The sequence below is a fragment of the Pseudophryne corroboree genome, unplaced genomic scaffold (genome assembly GCF_028390025.1).
Source record: "Pseudophryne corroboree isolate aPseCor3 unplaced genomic scaffold, aPseCor3.hap2 scaffold_659, whole genome shotgun sequence".
In the NCBI taxonomy this organism is placed as follows: Eukaryota; Metazoa; Chordata; class Amphibia; order Anura; family Myobatrachidae; genus Pseudophryne; species Pseudophryne corroboree.
This window is the reverse complement of record NW_026970247.1, coordinates 186,088-203,931: the sequence shown is the minus strand read 5'-3', so window position 1 is coordinate 203,931 and position 17,844 is coordinate 186,088. Positions and strand designations below refer to the sequence as shown.

At 47.2% G+C, this 17,844-nt stretch overlaps 1 non-coding gene and 1 pseudogene across 1 annotated transcript; both read left to right on the top strand.

Annotated features, from left to right (window-relative positions):
- The first annotated feature begins 13,760 nt into the window (after window positions 1-13,760).
- On the top strand, window positions 13,761-13,924 carry LOC135036801 (U1 spliceosomal RNA). Its single transcript, XR_010231458.1, has one exon. It is a non-coding gene; the product is annotated as a U1 spliceosomal RNA (small nuclear RNA).
- Window positions 13,925-14,076: 152 nt separating this feature from the next.
- On the top strand, window positions 14,077-14,231 carry LOC135036802 (U1 spliceosomal RNA; annotated as a pseudogene).
- The last annotated feature ends 3,613 nt before the right edge of the window (window positions 14,232-17,844 follow it).

Here is a 17,844-nt window from a genome sequence, read left to right as displayed (position 1 = left end):
TTGGTGGCTGCACAGTTCTCACCACCTAGAGGGGCGATGGTTCGGGATCCAGGACGGGATCCTAGGGACCATGGATGCAACCCTCCGAGGCTGGAGAGCAGTCACACAGGGGGAAAACATCCAAGGAAGATGGTCAAGTCTTCCTTGGATGTTTTCATCTCCACATAAATGTTCTGGAGTTAAGGGCCATTTAATAACTGCAGACACAGTACGCACTGGGACGGGTGCCCATCATCCTCTACGGACTAAGAGAAAAGGATTTACCGGTAGGTATTAAAATCCTATTTTCTCTAACGTCCTAGAGAATGCTGTGGACTCCGTAAGGACCATGGGGATAGACGGGCTCCGCAGGAGACATGGGCACTTTAAGAAAGACTTTAGTTCTGGGTGTGCACTGGCTCCTCCCTCTATGCCCCTCCTCCAGAACTCAGTTTGATACTGTACCCAGTGGAGACTGGGTGCTTTTCAGGAGCTCTCCTGAGCTTTCTGACAGAAAGTATTTTGTTAGGTTTTTAATTTTCAGGGAGCACTGCTGGCAACAGACTCCCTCATCGAGGGACTGAGGGGAGAGAAGCAGCCCTACTCTCTGAGTTGCAAGGTCCTGCTTCTTAGGCTACTGGACACCATTAGCTCCAGTGGGATTGGTATGCAGGATCTCACCCTCGCCATCCGTCCCAGAGCCGCGCCGCCGTCCCCCTCGCAGAGCCGGAAGATAGAAGCCGGGTGAGTATGAGAAGAAAAGAAGACTTCAGAGGCGGCAGAAGACTTCATGATCTTCACTGAGGTAACGCATAGCACTGCAGCTGTGCGCCTTTGCTCCCATACACCTCACATACTCCGGTCACTGTAAGGGTGCAGGGCGCAGGGGGGGCGCCCTGGGCAGCAATATAAACCTCTTTCGCAAAAATATAACATATATACAGCTGGGCACTTTATATATGTATAAGCCCCCACCAATTTTACAGTTTAAGCGGGACAGAAGCCCGCCTCCGAGGGGGCGGGGCTTCTCCCTCAGCACTCACCAGCGCCATTTTTTCTCCACAGCACAGCTGAGAGGAAGCTCCCCGGACTCTACCCTGCTTATACCACGTTAGACAAGAGGGTTGAAAAGAGGGGTGGGGGGGGCACATAATTCGCAAATTACATACAGCAGCACTACTGGGCAAACATTAAGTTACTGTTTTATTCCTGGGTTATATAGCGCTGGGGGGGGTGCTGGCATACTCTCTCTCTGTCTCTCCAAAGGGCCTTGTGGGGAAACTGTCTTCAGAAAAAGCATTCCCTGTGTGTGTAGTGTGTCGGTACACGTGTGTCGACATGTCTGAGGAAGAAGGCTATATTAGAGAGGAGCGGGAGCAAATGAATGTGGTGTCTCCGCCGACAGCTGATTGGATGGATATGTGGAATGTTTTAAATGCTAGTGTAAACTCATTGCACAAAAGATTAGACAAGGCAGAAGCTTTGGGACAGTCAGGGTTTCAACCCATGCCTGATCCTATGTTGCAGGGACTGTCAGGGTCTCATAAGCGCCCACTATCCCAGATTGTTGACACAGATACCGACACGGATTCTGACTCCAGTGTCGATTACGATGATGCAAAGTTACAGCCAAAATTGGCAAAATCCATTCGATTTATGATTATGGCAATAAAAGATGTTTTGCACATCACAGAGGAACCCCCTGTCGCTGACAAGAGGGTACATATGTACAAGGGAAAGAAGCCTGAGGTAACCTTTCCCCCCTCACACGAGCTGAACGAGTTATGTGAAAAAGCTTGGGAGTCTCCAGATAAAAGACTGCAGATTTCCAAAAGGATTCTTATGGCGTATCCTTTCCCATCAACGGATAGGTTACGATGGGAATGCTCCCCTAGGGTGGACAAAGCATTAACACGCTTATCCAAGAAGGTAGCCCTCCCGTCCCAGGATACGGCTACCTTCAAAGAGTGTGCTGACCGCAAACAGGAGATTACCCTGAAGTCCATTTATACACATTCAGGTACCTTACTCAGACCGGCAATTGCGTCGGCCTGGGTGTGTAGTGCTGTAGCGGCATGGACAAATACCTTATCTGAGGGGATGGATAGCCTAGACAAGGATACTATTTTATTGACCCTGGGGCATATAAGAGATGCTGTCCTATATATGTGTGTATGCAAACTACAGGTGGTGCTGCAGGGCCCACACCCTTTTACTTGTCTTGTAGAGCAGCTCTGAAGCTGTTACAGTGCCCAGCTGCTGCAAGAAATCAGCTTGAATGCTTCAGGGGCTTGGGCATGGCCAACATGAGCCCCACACCGAAAGAGGGTGGGGGTGTTTAATGCAAACTTGGGGTTATACAAGCGCCGCAAAAGGCCGCCATGCCCTGCATGCCCCTTTTCTCTTTTCATATACAGATGAGGGTTCCAGCCAACTTTGGCCCACTGCTTGGATGACATCACCGTATGCAAATCCGTCTGCTGCAGACCTTCCCCCAGGAATGCTTGCAATAGTTGTTGCATATGGTTTAATGTCTGAGGGTGCTTCAGTATTAGGCAGCCTTCCGCCCTCCCATGTTCATCTGAAAAGATGTGGTCTCCCTGCAGTTGTTGTCCCCAGACGAGAGTTCCCTTGTGCTTCCTCAGTTAAATCTCCTTAACTTGACGGGGGTGTGCCCGAGCAGCCGCCCTCCCCAGCCCTATCCCAACACATACTTATCTTGCATATGAGATCTCTTGATCATGAAGATAGTTCTCACAGGTTGAGGTTCATCCTGGCCCCGCTCCCCGCTGGAGAGCGCTGATGGGGACAGCAGCGGGGCTTCAGCAGAAGGGTGAGTATGTGTGGCCAGAGACCTCCCTTCCCATGTGCAGGCCTGCAGAGTCTGCCACGCAGGATTGGGCATGTGGCACTCTCCCTCCCAGGGGCTCTTCCAGATGTAGCTCCTCAGCAGTATTTTTCCCGGGCTGCGCGGCGCTCTCCCCGACTGGCATCCGCCCTGGAACACTGCCTTCCTCAACGCAACATCAGCAGGGGGCCCTGGCCTCATCAACATCCCAGGTCTTTCTCATGTATGTATCATGTATGTGTGTGTGATATATGTATGAATCATATATGTTTGTGATATATATATATATATATATATATGTATGTATCTATCTATCTATCTATCGTATGTGTGTGTATATATATATGTATCTATCATGTATGTATGTATGTATCTATCTTGTATGTATGTGTTCTATCTATCTATCTATCTATCTATCTATCTATCGTGTGTGTGATATATGTATGTATCTATCATGTATGTGTTATATGTATGTATCACACCTTCCTCTATACATATACATACATACATACATACATACACACACCTATATCTGTACGTACACTGACATACACACACCAACATCTATAGATTAACACGCTGACCCCTAAACGTACACCAACGTACCCACACCTGCATCTATACCTACACATGCTGACACGTGGACGTACACCGGCTTACCCACATGTGAATCTATACATACATGTGCTGACACCTGGACATACACTGATGTACCCACACCTAACATCTATACATATACATGCTAACACCTGGACGTATACAGACGTACCCACATTTGCATCCATGCATATATAGATGTAGGTGTGTGTACGTCAGTGTACGTCCAGGTGTCAACGCGTGTATGTATAGATGCAGGTGTGGGTACGTCTGTGTATGTCCAGGTGTCAGAATGTGTATGTATAGATGCAGGTGTGGGAACGTCAGTGTAGGTTCAGGTGTCAGCGCGTGTATGTATAGATGCAGGTGCTTGTATGTCCAGATGTCAGTGCATGTATGTATAGATGCAAGTGTGGGTACGTCGGTGTATGTCCATTTGTCAGCGCGTGTATATATAGATGCAGGTGCTTGTATGTTGGTGTATGTCCAGGTGTCAGCATGTGTATGTATAGATGCAGGTGTGGGAATGTTGGTGTATGTCCAGGTGTCAGGGCGTGTATGTATGGATATTAGGTGTGGGTACATCAGTGTATGTCCAGGTGTTAGCGCATGTATGTATAGATGCAGGATAATAATCACACAGCGTGCCCCCCACCAACCACAAACCTCCCCCACCCCCCTGTATGACATAAACACCGCTAATTCCACTTACACACAATAATTTCAGTTTGCGACCAGGAGCCGGCAATGTATGTGCACCCAAATGAAGCCACTGTACATGCCCTGCAGGCTGCTATGTACTGCAACAGGTGCAACAAATGTAAATGCCCTATCTTTAAAATGGGGCATATTTTACTAAATTAAAAAAACCTGTAACTTTCTGTAAAACCTTAACCCCAAAAGGCACTACACTAACATCGGGGTGTAGAGTTGGATCTTGATCCAAGGCACCAACAGGCTAAAGCTTTGACTGTTCCCAGGATGCCTTGCACCGCCTCCTCTACAACCCTGCCCAGTGGCGTAACTAGACCTTTGTGGGCCCCATAGCAAAATTCTGAATGGGCCCACCAGCACTCAACAAGAATGAGTGGCGTTTGGGGTCAGAAAAGTAGAGGGGAAGGGGTCTGACAGAGTAGGGGGCAGGACATGAATGAATAGAAATAGAATACTGAGAAACTGAGGTGTCCATTATATAAAGAAATACAGTATGTGTGTCTGTGTGTATATCACACACACACACATATAAGGGAAATTCAAATGCCCTCAATTATTGCGCCCATTACACTCTGGTTTAGGTGCACAAAGCACCTAAACCTGAATAAAGTAATGGGCGCGATCATGAAAAGACACCGTTTGGTTGCCCAAATGGGTCTCTTTGCACACATTTCAGCTTGTTTCCCCTGGGGGTAGCGAGCTGAAATAAACATGTCGCACCCGTTGGCAGCAACATTAGAATAGCTGCTGACGGGCAGTAAGATTAGCGACCCTAGTGGCCGACACAAACACCGGGCCCATCTAGGAGTGGCACTGCAGTGTCACGCAGGATGTCCCTTCCAAAAAACCCTCCCCAATCAGCACATGATGCAAAGAAAAAGAAAAGAAAAAAGAGGTGCAAGATGGAATTATCCTTGGGCCCTCCCACCCACCCTTTTGTTGTATAAACAAAACAGGACATGCACACTTTAACCAACCCATCATTTCAGTGACAGGGTCTGCCACACGACTGTGACTGATATGACGGGTTGGTTTGGACCCCCCCCAAAAAAGAAGCAATTAATCTCTCCTTGCACAAACTGGCTCTACAGAGGCAAGATGTCCACCTCATCTTCACCCTCCGATATATCACCGTGTACATCCCCCTCCTCACAGATTATCAATTCGTCCCCACTGGAATCCACCATCTCAGCTCCCTGTGTACTTTGTGGAGGCAATTGCTGCTGGTCAATGTCTCCGCGGAGGAATTGATTATAATTCATTTTAATGAACATCATCTTCTCCACATTTTCTGGATGTAACCTCGTACGCCGATTGCTGACAAGGTGAGCGGCGGCACTAAACACTCTTTCGGAGTACACACTTGTGGGAGGGCAACTTAGGTAGAATAAAGCCAGTTTGTGCAAGGGCCTCCAAATTGCCTCTTTTTCCTGCCAGTATAAGTACGGACTGTGTGACGTGCCTACTTGGATGCGGTCACTCATATAATCCTCCACCATTCTATCAATGTTGAGAGAATCATATGCAGTGACAGTAGACGACATGTCCGTAATCGTTGTCAGGTCCTTCAGTCCGGACCAGATGTCAGCATCAGCAGTCGCTCCAGACTGCCCTGCATCACCGCCAGCGGGTGGGCTCGGAATTCTGAGCCTTTTCCTCGCACCCCCAGTTGCGGGAGAATGTGAAGGAGGAGATGTTGACAGGTCGCGTTCCGCTTGACTTGACAATTTTGTCACCAGCAGGTCTTTCAACCCCAGCAGACCTGTGTCTGCCGGAAAGAGAGATCCAAGGTAGGCTTTAAATCTAGGATCGAGCACGGTGGCCAAAATGTAGTGCTCTGATTTCAACAGATTGACCACCCGTGAATCCTTGTTAAGCGAATTAAGGGCTGCATCCACAAGTCCCACATGCCTAGCGGAATCGCTCCGTGTTAGCTCCTTCTTCAATGCCTCCAGCTTCTTCTGCAAAAGCCTGAAGAGGGGAATGACCTGACTCAGGCTGGCAGTGTCTGAACTGACTTCACGTGTGGCAAGTTCAAAGGGCATCAGAACCTTGCACAACGTTGAAATCATTCTCCACTGCACTTGAGACAGGTGCATTCCATCTCCTATATCGTGCTCAATTGTATAGGCTTGAATGGCCTTTTGCTGCTCCTCCAACCTCTGAAGCATATAGAGGGTTGAATTCCACCTCGTTACCACTTCTTGCTTCAGATGATGGCAGGGCAGGTTCAGTAGTTTTTGGTGGTGCTCCAGTCTTCTGTACGTGGTGCCTGTACGCCGAAAGTGTCCCGCAATTTTTCTGGCCACCGACAGCATCTCTTGCACGCCCCTGTCGTTTTTTAAAAAATTCTGCACCACCAAATTCAAGGTATGTGCAAAACATGGGACGTGCTGGAATTTGCCCATATTTAATGCACACACAATATTGCTGGCGTTGTCCGATGCCACAAATCCACAGGAGAGTCCAATTGGGGTAAGCCATTCCGCGATGATCTTCCTCAGTTGCCGTAAGAGGTTTTCAGCTGTGTGCGTATTCTGGAAAGCGGTGATACAAAGCGTAGCCTGCCTAGGAAAGAGTTGGCGTTTGCGAGATGCTGCTACTGGTGCCGCCGCTGCTGTTCTTGCGGCGGGAGTCCATACATCTACCCAGTGGGCTGTCACAGTCATATAGTCCTGACCCTGCCCTGCTCCACTTGTCCACATGTCCGTGGTTAAGTGGACATTGGGTACAACTGCATTTTTTAGGACACTGGTGAGTCTTTTTCTGACGTCCGTGTACATTCTCGGTATCGCCTGCCTAGAGAAGTGGAACCTAGATGGTATTTGGTAACGGGGGCACACTGCCTCAATAAATTGTCTAGTTCCCTGTGAACTAACGGCGGATACCGGACGCACGTCTAACACCAACATAGTTGTCAAGGACTCAGTTATCCGCTTTGCAGTAGGATGACTGCTGTGATATTTCATCTTCCTCGCAAAGGACTGTTGAACAGTCAATTGCTTACTGGAAGTAGTACAAGTGGGCTTACGACTTCCCCTCTGGGATGACCATCGACTCCCAGCGGCAACAACAGCAGCGCCAGCAGCAGTAGGCGTTACACGCAAGGATGCATCGGAGGAATCCCAGGCAGGAGAGGACTCGTCAGACTTGCCAGTGACATGGCCTGCAGGACTATTGGCATTCCTGGGGAAGGAGGAAATTGACACTGAGGGAGTTGGTGGGGTGGTTTGCGTGAGCTTGGTTACAAGAGGAAGGGATTTACTGGTCAGTGGACTGCTTCCGCTGTCACCCAAAGTTTTTGAACTTGTCACTGACTTATTATGAATGCGCTGCAGGTGACGTATAAGGGAGGATGTTCCGAGGTGGTTAACGTCCTTACCCCTACTTATTACAGCTTGACAAAGGGAACACACGGCTTGACACCTGTTGTCCGCATTTCTGGTGAAATACCTCCACACCGAAGAGCTGATTTTTTTGGTATTTTCACCTGGCATGTCAACGGCCATATTCCTCCCACGGACAACAGGTGTCTCCCCGGGTGCCTGACTTAAACAAACCACCTCACCATCAGAATCCTTCTGGTCAATTTCCTCCCCAGCGCCAGCAACACCCATATCCTCCTCATCCTGGTGTACTTCAACACTGACATCTTCAATCTGACTATCAGGAACTAGAGATGAGCGCCTGAAATTTTTCGGGTTTTGTGTTTTGGTTTTGGGTTCGGTTCCGCGGCCGTGTTTTGGGTTCGACCGCGTTTTGGCAAAACCTCACCGAATTTTTTTTGTCGGATTCGGGTGTGTTTTGGATTCGGGTGGTTTTTTCAAAAAACCCTAAAAAACATCTTAAAACATTGAATTTGGGGGTCATTTTGATCCCATAGTATTATTAACCTCAATAACCATAATTAACACTCATTTTCAGTCTATTCTGAACACCTTACACCTCACAATATTATTTTTAGTCCTGAAAATTTGCACCGAGGTCGCTGGATGACTAAGCTCAGCGACCCTAGTGGCCGACACAAACACCGGGCCCATCTAGGAGTGGCACTGCAGTGTCACGCAGGATGTCCCTTCCAAAAAACCCTCCCCAAACAGCACATGACGCAAAGAAAAAAAGAGGCGCAATGAGGTAGCTGTGTGAGTAAGATTAGCGACCCTAGTGGCCGACACAAACACCGGGCCCATCTAGGAGTGGCACTGCAGTGTCACGCAGGATGTCCCTTCCAAAAAACCCTCCCCAAACAGCACATGACGCAAAGAAAAAAAGAGGCGCAATGAGGTAGCTGTGTGAGTAAGATTAGCGACCCTAGTGGCCGACACAAACACCTGGCCCATCTAGGAGTGGCACTGCAGTGTCACGCAGGATGTCCCTTCCAAAAAACCCTCCCCAAACAGCACATGACGCAAAGAAAAAAAGAGGCGCAATGAGGTAGCTGACTGTGTGAGAAAGATAAGCGACCCTAGTGGCCGACACAAACACCGGGCCCATCTAGGAGTGGCACTGCAGTGTCACGCAGGATGTCCCTTCCAAAAAACCCTCCCCAAACAGCACATGACGCAAAGAAAAATAAAAGAAAAAAGAGGTGCAAGATGGAATTGTCCTTGGGCCCTTCCCACCCACCCTTATGTTGTATAAACAAAACAGGACATGCACACTTTAACCAACCCATCATTTCAGTGACAGGGTCTGCCACACGACTGTGACTGAAATGACGGGTTGGTTTGGACCCCCACCAAAAAAGAAGCAATTAATCTCTCCTTGCACAAACTGGCTCTACAGAGGCAAGATGTCCACCTCATCATCATCCTCCGATATATCACCGTGTACATCCCCCTCCTCACAGATTATCAATTCGTCCCCACTGGAATCCACCATGTCAGCTCCCTGTGTACTTTGTGGAGGCAATTGCTGCTGGTCAATGTCTCCGCGGAGGAATTGATTATAATTCATTTTAATGAACATCATCTTCTCCACATTTTCTGGATGTAACCTCGTACGCCGATTGCTGACAAGGTGAGCGGCGGCACTAAACACTCTTTCGGAGTACACACTTGTGGGAGGGCAACTTAGGTAGAATAAAGCCAGTTTGTGCAAGGGCCTCCAAATTGCCTCTTTTTCCTGCCAGTATAAGTACGGACTGTGTGACGTGCCTACTTGGATGCGGTCACTCATATAATCCTCCACCATTCTATCAATGGTGAGAGAATCATATGCAGTGACAGTAGACGACATGTCCGTAATGGTTGTCAGGTCCTTCAGTCCGGACCAGATGTCAGCATCAGCAGTCGCTCCAGACTGCCCTGCATCACCGCCAGCGGGTGGGCTCGGAATTCGGATTTGGGATTTCGAAGAATGCACAGTTCTTTGCTGTGCTGCTTTTGCCAGCTTGAGTCTTTTCATTTTTCTAGCGAGAGGCTGAGTGCTTCCATCCTCATGTGAAGCTGAACCACTAGCCATGAACATAGGCCAGGGCCTCAGCCGTTCCTTGCCACTCCGTGTGGTAAATGGCATATTGGCAAGTTTACGCTTCTCCTCCGACAATTTTATTTTAGGTTTTGGAGTCCTTTTTTTTCTGATATTTGGTGTTTTGGATTTGACATGCTCTGTACTATGACATTGGGCATCGGCCTTGGCAGACGACGTTGCTGGCATTTCATCGTCTCGGCCATGACTAGTGGCAGCAGCTTCAGCACGAGGTGGAAGTGGATCTTGATCTTTCCCTAATTTTGGAACCTCAACTTTTTTGTTCTCCATATTTTATAGGCAGAACTAAAAGGCACCTCAGGTAAACAATGGAGATGGATGGATTGGATACTAGTATACAATTATGGACGGACTGCCACGGTTAGGTGGTATAAAAAAACCACGGTTAGGTGGTATATAATACAATTATGGATGGACGGACTGCCTGCCGAGTTCCGACACAGAGGTAGCCACAGCCGTGAACTACCGCACTGTACACTGGTTGATAAAGAGATAGTAGTATACTCGTAACAACTAGTATGACACTATGACGACGGTATAAAGAATGAAAAAAAAACCACGGTTAGGTGGTATATATTATAATAATAATACAATTATGGATGGACGGACTGCCTGCCGACTGCCGACACAGAGGTAGCCACAGCCGTGAACTACCGCACTGTACACTGGTTGATAAAGAGATAGTAGTATACTCGTAACAACTAGTATGACACTATGACGACGGTATAAAGAAAGAAAAAAAAATACCACGGTTAGGTGGTATATATTGTAATACAATTATGGATGGACGGACTGCCTGCCGAGTTCCGACTGCCGACACAGAGGTAGCCACAGCCGTGAACTACCGCACTGTACTGTGTCTGCTGCTAATATAGACTGGTTGATAAAGAGATAGTATACAATACATACAACAATATACTACTATACTGGTGGTCAGGCACTGGTCACCACTAGTCACACTGGCAGTGGCACTCCTGCAGCAAAAGTGTGCACTGTTTAATTTTAAATTAATATAATATTATGTACTCCTGGGGGCTCCTGCTATAACAACCTGCAGTGCTCCCCAGTCTCCCCCACAATTATTATAAGCTTTGCCTTTTATACATTGATGTGCAGCACACTGGGCTGAGCTGAGTGCACACAGACTGAGTCACACTGTGTGACTGGCTGCTGCTGTGTATCGTTTTTTTTCAGGCAGAGAACGGATATAGCAGAGAACGGATATATTATATTAAAATAAATAAAAGTTAACTAACAACAACTGCACTGGTCACTGTGGTAAACTCTGTCTGACTCTGCACAATCTCTCTCTCTCTTCTAATCTAATTTCTAATGGAGAGGACGCCAGCCACGTCCTCTCCCTATCAATCTCAATGCACGTGTGAAAATGGCGGCGACGCGCGGCTCCTTATATAGAATCCGAGTCTCGCGAGAATCCGACAGCGTCATGATGACGTTCGGGCGCGCTCGGGTTAACCGAGCAAGGCGGGAGGATCCGAGTCTGCTCGGACCCGTGAAAAAAACATGAAGTTCGTGCGGGTTCGGTTTCAGAGAAACCGAACCCGCTCATCTCTATCAGGAACTGGACTGCGGGTGCTCCTTCCAGCACTTGCAGGGGGCGTGCAAATGGTGGAAGGCGCATGCTCTTCACGTCCAGTGTTGGGAAGGTCAGGCATCGCAACCGACACAATTGGACTCTCCTTGTGGATTTGGGATTTCAAAGAACGCACAGTTCTTTGCGGTGCTTTTGCCAGCTTGAGTCTTTTCAGTTTTCTAGCGAGAGGCTGAGTGCTTCCATCCTCATGTGAAGCTGAACCACTAGCCATGAACATAGGCCAGGGCCTCAGCCGTTCCTTGCCACTCCGTGTGGTAAATGGCATATTGGCAAGTTTACGCTTCTCCTCCGACAATTTTATTTTAGGTTTTGGAGTCCTTTTTTTTCTGATATTTGGTGTTTTGGATTTGACATGCTCTGTACTATGACATTGGGCATCGGCCTTGGCAGACGACGTTGCTGGCATTTCATCGTCTCGGCCATGACTAGTGGCAGCAGCTTCAGCACGAGGTGGAAGTGGATCTTGATCTTTCCCTAATTTTGGAACCTCAACTTTTTTGTTCTCCATATTTTATAGGCAGAACTAAAAGGCACCTCAGGTAAACAATGGAGATGGATGGATTGGATACTAGTATACAATTATGGACGGACTGCCACGGTTAGGTGGTATAAAAAAACCACGGTTAGGTGGTATATATTGTAATACAATTATGGATGGACGGACTGCCTGCCGAGTGCCGACACAGAGGTAGCCACAGCCGTGAACTACCGCACTGTACACTGGTTGATAAAGAGATAGTAGTATACTCGTAACAACTAGTATGACTGACTATGACGGTATAAAGAATGAAAAAAAAACCACGGTTAGGTGGTATATATTGTAATACAATTATGGATGGACGGACTGCCTGCCGAGTTCCGACACAGAGGTAGCCACAGCCGTGAACTACCGCACTGTACACTGGTTGATAAAGAGATAGTAGTATACTCGTAACAACTAGTATGACTGACTATGACGGTATAAAGAATGAAAAAAAAACCACGGTTAGGTGGTATATATTATAATACAATTATGGATGGACGGACTGCCTGCCGACTGCCGACACAGAGGTAGCCACAGCCGTGAACTACCGCACTGTACACTGGTTGATAAAGAGATAGTAGTATACTCGTAACAACTAGTATGACACTATGACGGTATAAAGAATGAAAAAAAAACCACGGTTAGGTGGTATATATTATAATAATACAATTATGGATGGACGGACTGCCTGCCGAGTTCCGACACAGAGGTAGCCACAGCCGTGAACTACCGCACTGTACACTGGTTGATAAAGAAATAGTAGTATACTCGTAACAACTAGTATGACTGACTATGACGGTATAAAGAATGAAAAAAAAACCACGGTTAGGTGGTATATATTGTAATACAATTATGGATGGACGGACTGCCTGCCGAGTTCCGACACAGAGGTAGCCACAGCCGTGAACTACCGCACTGTACACTGGTTGATAAAGAGATAGTAGTATACTCGTAACAACTAGTATGACTGACTATGACGGTATAAAGAATGAAAAAAAAACCACGGTTAGGTGGTATATATTATAATACAATTATGGATGGACGGACTGCCTGCCGACTGCCGACACAGAGGTAGCCACAGCCGTGAACTACCTCACTGTACACTGGTTGATAAAGAGATAGTAGTATACTCGTAACAACTAGTATGACACTATGACGGTATAAAGAATGAAAAAAAAACCACGGTTAGGTGGTATATATTATAATAATACAATTATGGATGGACGGACTGCCTGCCGAGTTCCGACACAGAGGTAGCCACAGCCGTGAACTACCGCACTGTACACTGGTTGATAAAGAGATAGTAGTATACTCGTAACAACTAGTATGACTGACTATGACGGTATAAAGAATGAAAAAAAAACCACGGTTAGGTGGTATATATTGTAATACAATTATGGATGGACGGACTGCCTGCCGAGTTCCGACACAGAGGTAGCCACAGCCGTGAACTACCGCACTGTACACTGGTTGATAAAGAGATAGTAGTATACTCGTAACAACTAGTATGACTGACTATGACGGTATAAAGAATGAAAAAAAAACCACGGTTAGGTGGTATATATTGTAATACAATTATGGATGGACGGACTGCCTGCCGAGTTCCGACACAGAGGTAGCCACAGCCGTGAACTACCGCACTGTACACTGGTTGATAAAGAGATAGTAGTATACTCGTAACAACTAGTATGACTGACTATGACGGTATAAAGAATGAAAAAAAAACCACGGTTAGGTGGTATATATTATAATACAATTATGGATGGACGGACTGCCTGCCGACTGCCGACACAGAGGTAGCCACAGCCGTGAACTACCGCACTGTACACTGGTTGATAAAGAGATAGTAGTATACTCGTAACAACTAGTATGACACTATGACGGTATAAAGAATGAAAAAAAAACCACGGTTAGGTTGTGCTGCCTCAGTTGAATCTCCTTTACTTGACAGAGATGTGCCTGAGCAGCGGCCCTCCCCAGCCCTATCCCAAATCATACTTATTTTGCATAGGAGATACCATGGTCATGAAGATTGTTCTCCCAGGGTGAGGTTCATTCATTGCATTCTGGGTATGCTGACCCCTGTGATTTCCCCAAATGTGGGAAACTCGACTGCATTATTTGTGGTAGTGGGGGACTGTGTTTGTGCTTTCCTCTGGTCAGCTCTGGTAAAAGCCAGATTTCTGTGTCTCAGATCTTCCTCTAGCCTTGTTCTTCTTTCGAGAGTTCTCTTGTGCTGCCTCAGTTGGATCTCCTTCACTTGACAGGGGGGTGCCCGAGCAGCGACCCTCCTCAGCTCTTGCCCAACTCCTACTTACCTGCCAGGTATGATCAGGAAGGTGCTTCTCCCAGGGCAAGGCTCACCCATTGCACTCTGGGTGTGCTGCATCTGCGATTTCCCCAAATGTGGGACACTTGACTGCATAATTTGTGTTTCCTCTGGTCGGCTCTCATATAATTCAGATCTCTTTGTCTCAGGTCTCTAATGCTAATGGCTGATTAGAATAAATGCCGTGCAGCTGCCTTGCTGCACGGCCAGAGAGCAGGTGAATATCTTAATTTCCTAAAGCCTAGCAACGGGGAATGCGGTCCGCCAGTGGCGTCCCCGTTGCTAGGGTCCGTGCGGCTCAGCGCGCCCGGCGTCTAGCGTTGCTAGGGAGCCGGCGGCTGTACGTGCACGGCATCTCTAGTTGCTAGGCGCCGGGCCGCGCAGACCATCAAGCGGACCCCGGCGCCAAACAGTACCCCCCCCTTGAGGAGGGGTCAAGGAACCCCTAAAGCCAGGTTTCTGAGGAAATTCCCGAAAAAATGCCCTCTTGAGCCTCGGGGCATGAAGATCCTTATCCAGGACCCAAGACCTTTCCTCCGGACCATAGCCTTTCCAGTGAACCAGAAAATACAGCCGATCCCGGGACAATTTGGAATCGAGAACCTTCTCTACCAAGAACTCCTGTTGTCCCTGTACATCTACTGGAGATCTACCCTGAGAGATCTTCCGAGGAAATCTACTGGAAGAAACGTATTGTTTCAACAGGGAACAATGAAACGTATTTCCAATCCGGAGAGATCTTGGTAAACGTAACCGAAAGGCAACTGGGTTGACTCTTTTAATAATAAGAAATGGCCCAATAAATTTGGGTCCCAGTCTAGCTGAGGATTGTCGAAGCCTGATGTTGCGAGTCGACAACCACACCCTATCTCCCACCTTAAAAGTGCAAGGACGTCGGAGCCTGTCAGAAAATTTCTTCTCTCGAAAGGCCGCTTTTCTGAGAGCAAGGTGCACCTTTTTCCAAATGGCTCTGAGATGGGAGGTTAAGGTAAGCGAGGAGACTGAGGAATGATGAAAAAAAGAATTAGCTCTGGGGTGAAAACCAAAAACTGAAAAGAATGGAGACTCTTTAGTGGAGGAATGACAAGAATTATTGTAAGCAAATTCAGCCAACGGAAGAAACTCGGACCAATCATTCTGGAGTTTGGCTGAATACAAGCGCAAATATTGTTTCAATGATTGGTTAACTCGTTCGGTTTGCCCGTTGGATTGTGGGTGGTAACCGGATGTTAACGACAATTTCATCTTCAATGAGGCACAAAAACATTTCCAGAATTGTGCGATGAATTGTGGACCCCGATCAGAAACAATATCAGTAGGCAACCCATGAAGCCTGAATACATGGCGGAGAAACAAAACTGCCAACCCTTGGGCAGAAGGCAATCGGGGAAGAGCAATAAAATGAGCCATTTTACTAAAACGGTCCACTACCACCCATATGACTCGGAATCCGGCTGAAAGGGGAAGGTCAACCACAAAATCCATAGAAATATGAGACCATGGCCTGAGAGGAACATTTAAGGGCATAAGTTGCCCGATGGGCAAGGAACGGGGAACCTTATGCTGTGCACAAACCTGACATGAATAAACAAATTCCTTGACGTCTTTAGAAAGACCAGGCCACCATACTGAGCGAGAGACTAACTCCAATGTCTTAGAGACTCCTGGATGCCCTGAAACTTTGTTATCATGGAATTCCGTTAAAACAGTAACTCTCAAAAACTCAGGGACGTAAAGACGACCAGCAGGAGTAATTCTAGGAGCTTGGTGTTGAAGCTGTTTTAACTGGGTAAATAAATCTTGTGTGAGGCCCGCCCAGATGACCGAAGATGGAAGTATGGGGGTAACAGGATTGTTATTGTGAACCGGAAGAAAGCTATGTGACAGGGCATCAGCCTTAGTATTCTTGGAACCAGGCCTGAAAGTGATTATAAATTTGAAACGCGTAAAAAATAATGCCCAACGTGCCTGCCGGGCATTAAGCCGCTTAGCCGATTCAATGTATTGCAGGTTCTTATGGTCAGTCAATACCGAAATAGTATGTTTTGCTCCCTCCAGCCAATGCCTCCACTCCTCGAAAGCCCATTTTACCGCCAGTAACTCCCGATTACCAACGTCATAGTTGGATTCAGCGGAGGAGAATTTCCTGGACATAAAGGCACAAGGATGTAACTCCAGAGACTCCGGATCCTTTTGAGAAAGGATAGCCCCCACTCCAACCTCCAAGGCATCAACCTCCACCACAAAGGGCAATTCCGGATTAGGATGTCTGAGGACTGGAGCCGAGACAAAGGCTTGTTTCAAGGCCCGGAAGGACAACACAGCTTCATGCGACCAGTTGGTAGGATCCGCTCCTTTCTTTGTCAGAGCTACAATGGGAGCAACCAGGTCAGAAAAAGAATGAATGAACCTCCTATAATAATTCGCAAACCCTAAAAAACGCTTAATTGCTTTTAAATTGGTGGGTTGCGCCCAACTAAGGATGGCCTGGAGTTTCTTTGGTTCCATGGAAAATCCCTGAGGGGAAATTATGTACCCTAAAAAAGATACTTCCGTGACATGAAACTCACACTTCTCCAGCTTGGCATATAAATGATTCTCACATAACTTTTGAAGAACCAGACGCACCTGGGTAACATGTTGTTCCATTGATTTAGAAAAAATCAGGATGTCGTCTAAGTAAACGACCACGAATTTCCCTAGGAAGTCACGGAGCACATCGTTAATGAGGTCTTGAAAAACTGCCGGAGCATTGGACAGGCCGAACGGCATCACCAGGTATTCGTAGTGACCCGACTGAGTACTGAAGGCCGTTTTCCACTCATCTCCAGATTTAATTCGGATGAGGTTGTACGCTCCTCTAAGGTCAATTTTAGAAAAAATCACAGCAGAACGTAACTGATCAAAGAGTACAGAAATCAACGGCAAAGGATAGGTGTTTTTAACTGAGATCTTATTCAGGGCTCTAAAATCAATGCAAGGTCTAAGCGAGCCATCCTTTTTCTCCACAAAGAAGAAGCCTGCACTTAAAGGAGATTTTGATGGTCTAATAAATCCTTTCTCAAGGCTCTCCTTTACATAATCATTCATAGCCGCAGTTTCTGGCCCGGATAATGCATATAATCTTCCCTTTGGCAATGCGGCACCAGGAATTAACTCAATAGCACAATCATAAGGCCGATGGGGAGGCAGAATGTCCGCATTGCCTTTGGAGAAAACATCAGCAAACTCCTGGTATTCCACCGGAATGAGTTCTGGAATGATAGCTGCTACTCTGACTGGAAACGTGATACATTCCTTATCACAAAAAGTACCCCAATGTGAAATCTCCCCCGACCACCAATCAATGGTGGGATTATGAAAGGCCAGCCAAGGGTGACCCAGAACAACTGGAACTGCTGGGCAATATGTAAGAAAGAACTCGATTTTCTCGGAATGTAGAGCTCCTACTGTAAGTAGTGCAGGGGGTGTACGGAGAGAAATAATCCCATTAGACAGCGGACTCCCATCTAAGCCATGCATGGTGACACACCTACCCAAAGGTAACTGAGGAATGCCTAAGGCCTTAGCCCAAGTTAAATCCATAAAGTTTCCTGCAGCTCCACTGTCAACAAAAGCCGACACCGAAGAACTGAGGCTGCCAAAGGAAACTTTAACTGGGACTAAAAGGGAGTTATTCGAGGAGATAAGCTGCAGACCTAGGTGAACCCCCTCACAATTCACCTGGTCAAAGCGTTTCCCGACTTGTT